This window comes from Bison bison, unplaced genomic scaffold, assembly GCF_000754665.1.
Source record: "Bison bison bison isolate TAMUID 2011002044 unplaced genomic scaffold, Bison_UMD1.0 scf7180017864490, whole genome shotgun sequence".
Classification (NCBI taxonomy): Eukaryota; Metazoa; Chordata; class Mammalia; order Artiodactyla; family Bovidae; genus Bison; species Bison bison.
This window is the reverse complement of record NW_011495049.1, coordinates 8227782-8231717: the sequence shown is the minus strand read 5'-3', so window position 1 is coordinate 8231717 and position 3936 is coordinate 8227782.

Sequence of the window (3936 nt, the reverse complement as noted above, 5' to 3'; positions counted from 1 at the left end):
TTCAAAAGCATCAATTCTTTGGGCTCAGCTTTCTTCACAGTCCAACTCTCGCATCCATACACGACCACTGGAAAAACCATAGCCTTGACTGGATGGACCTTTGTTGGCAAAGTAACGTCTCTGCTTTTGAATATGCTATCTAGGTTGGTCATAACTTTCCTTCCAAGGAGTAAGCATCTTTTGATTTCATGGCTGCAGTGATTTTGGAGCCCAAAAAAATAGTCTGACACTGTTTCCACTGTCGCCCCATCTATTTCCCATCAAGTGATGGGACCAGATGCCATGATCTTCATTTTCTGAATGTTGAGCTTTAAGCCAACTTTTTCACACTCCACTTTCACTAGAACTCTCGTAAAGAAACCCCAATATATCAAATATATCTCAATAAAACTGAGAAAAAAGTAAAAAAACAAAATATAAATAAAAGTGACCCCAGAGTTGCCTTCAACCTTTGAGGCTATTGCAAAAGAGTCTATGAACCAAGAAGTGGGCTCCCAGCAGACACTAGATCTTTCAGCACCTTGACCTTGGACTTTCCAGTCTTCAGAAATGTAAGAAATAAATTTCTGTTGTTTATAAGCTACTCAGTCTATGGTATTCTGTTATAGCATCCTGAAAGGACTAAGACACTATCAGTTCAGTTCAGTTCAGTTGCTCAGTTGTGTCCGACTCTTTGCAACCCCATGAATCGCAGCATGGCAGGCCTCCCTGTCCATCACCAACTCCTGGAGTTCACTCAGACTCACGTCCATAGAGTCAGTGATGCCATTCAGCCATCTCATCCTCTGTTGTCCCCTTCTCCTCCTGCCCCCAATCCCTCCCAGCATCAGAGTCTTTTCCAATGAGTCAACTCTGCATGAGGTGGCCAAAGTACTGGAGTTTCAGCTTCAGCATCATTCCCTCCAAAGAAACCCCAGGGCTGATCTCCTTCAGAATGGACTGGTTGGATCTCCTTGCAGTCCAAGGGACTCTCAAGAGTCTTCTCCAACACCACAGCTCAAAAGCATCTATAAACAGAGGTAATAAGAGTATTTACCTTTTAGCATTATAAGAATTAAATGAGTTAATAAATGTAAGGCACATAAAATAATATGTGAAAGTTGCTCAGTCATGTCTGGCTCTTTGCCACCCCATAGACTATACAGTCCATGGAATTCTCCAGGCCAGAATACTAAAGTGGGTAGCCTTTCCCTTCTCCAGGGAATCTTCCCAACCCAGGGATCGAACCCAGGTCTCCCCCATTGCAGGCAGATTCTCTACCAGCAAGCCACAAGGGAAGCCCAAAATAATATGTGGCACACAGTAAATACTATTTAATGCTAGAATTGTTATCCTAATGATGATTTCACATCTTACCCCTCTACACAAACCTCTTTTTCCTGCTCTTTCTCTTCACTGATGATCCTGCTTATTTCATTGACATAAGAGTAGTAAAAGAGAAGTTCCACATCTTCCTATCAACAGATCTTCCAATTTACTTGCAGTTGTACCCCTATACCGGAGAAGGCAATGGCACCCCACTCCAGTACTCTTGCCTGGAAAATCCCATGGGCAGAGGAGCCTGGTAGTCTGCAGTCCATGGGGTCATGAAGAGTCGGACACAACTGAGTGACTTCACTTTCACTTTTCACTTTCATGCATTGGAGAAGGAAATGGCAACCCACTCCAGTGTTCTTGCCTGGAGAATCCCAGGGATGGGGGTGCCTGGTGGGCTGCTGTCTATGGGGTCACACAGAGTCAGACATGACTGAAGCGACTTAGCAGCAGCAGCAGCAGCAGTACCCCTATACTCTGCCTTCTCTATTACTATAGGTAAATTGTTATGATTCCTAAGATCAATTCCTCCACTTGAGGACTTCCCTGGTGGGTCCAGTGGTTAAGGCTTTTCCACAGCAAGGGGTGCAGGTTTGATCCTGGGTTGGGAGCTGAGATCCACATGGTGCAGGAAAGAAAAAAAAAATTCCTCCACTTAGGCACCCCTCTAGTATACTCAAGGATTATGCTCATGCAATTATCCCTCTTCTCTGTGAATTTTCTTTTTTTCTTCTTGACTGGAATAATCTTATCAGCATATAAAAATATCATAAAATGTGATGTCTTAAACCCATTCTGACAAACCCTGTTCAGCTGTGGTCCCCTTTCCCTGCACATTATAGAAAAACTCCTTACAAAAACTGTCCATAATTGCTGTCTGCACTTCCTTCTTTCCCATATTCTCTTGACTCCAATCCAATCAAGCTTACACCTTCACCATTTTCATGGGAGTCTTTTCATGGGATCCCCTCCTGACAAGGCACCAATAACCTCTACATTGCCAAATCGAAAAGACAATTCTCAGTCCTCACTTACCCTTCCTTCACATTTGCTCCCTTCTACCCTCTTCACTTGGCTGTTGTTAAAGTACAGCATTAGCTACTTCTCAGTCTATTTTGCTTCATCTGCTTCTCTGTCATACCACTAAGTGTGTGCTCAAGGCTCGGGCCTCCAACCTTTTTCTGTCCTGTATTTGTTGTTGTTTAGTCACTATGACATGTTCAACTCTTTTGCAACCCCATGGATGGACTGTAGCCCACCAGGCTCCACTGTGCATGGGACTTCTCAGGCATGAATGCTGGAGTGGGTTGCCACTTCTTTCTGCAGGGGATCTTCCCCAATCAGGGATCAAACCCTTGTCTCTAGCATTGCAGATTCTTTACTGCTGAGCCACCAGGGAAGCCCTTCTCTGTCCTACCTACAGTCCTTCCCTAAATGATCTCACTCAGAGCCAAGGCTTTCAGTGCTATCTATTCACTGATGACTCTCTTGAACACCATACCCATGTATCTAACTGACCATCTCGCATCCCTACCTGGAAGTCTAACAAGCATCTCAAACTCAATATATCCTTAACAGCACCCTTAATATCACCTTCTAAATCTACTCCTTTCCCAGTATTTCCCACACAGTAAATAACACAAATCATTCAATTGCTCAGGATGCAAATCATAATTAACTCCTTTCTCACAGCCTACATGCATGCTTGCATGCTAGGTCTTGTTCAACTTTTTGAGACCCTATGAACTATACCCTGTCAGGCTCCTCTGTCCATGGGATTCTCCAGGCAAGAATACTGGAGTGGTTTGCCGTGCCCTCCTCCAAGGGATATTCCCAACCCAGGGATTGAACCCAGGTCTCTTATGTCTCCTGCATTGGGAGGCTGGTTCTTTACCACTAGTGCCACCTCACAGCCTACAGTCCTGAGCAAATCTTGTTGGCTCCACCATCAAACTATAAATCTAATCTCACCACTTTTTACCACCTTGGACTGAGATGTGCATTATCTCCCAACTGAAGTAGGGTAACACTCTCTCAACTGGCCTCACAGATTCATCTCTTAGTTTGTTTCTCCTCACAACAGCCAGAGTGAACCCACAAAAATATAAACCCTATCTCGTTACTCCCCTGCTGAAAACTTTTCAGAGGTATCCAATCACAGGAAGAGTAAACAGTCTTTACCATGGTCTACAGGCTCCACATGTCCCTGTGCACTCTCAAACCTCACCTATTGCCATACTACTCTTCAGTTCAGTTCAGTTTAGTCGCTCAGTCGTGTCCAACTCTTTGCGACCCCATGAATTGCAGCATGCCAGGCCTCCCTGTCCATCACCAACTCCCAGAGTTCACTCAGACTCACGTCCATCGAGTCAGTGATACCATCTAGCCACCTCATCCTCTGTCGTCCCCTTCTCCTCCTGCCCCCAATCCCCCCCAGCATCAGAGTCTTTTCTAATGAGTCAACTCTTCGCATCACTGCAGATGGTGACTGCAGCCATGAAATTAAAAGACGCTTACTCCTTGGAAGGAAAGTTATGACCAACCTAGATAGCATATTCAAAAGCAGAGACATTACTTTGCCAACAAAGGTCCGTCTAGTCAAGGCTATGGTTTTTCCAGTGG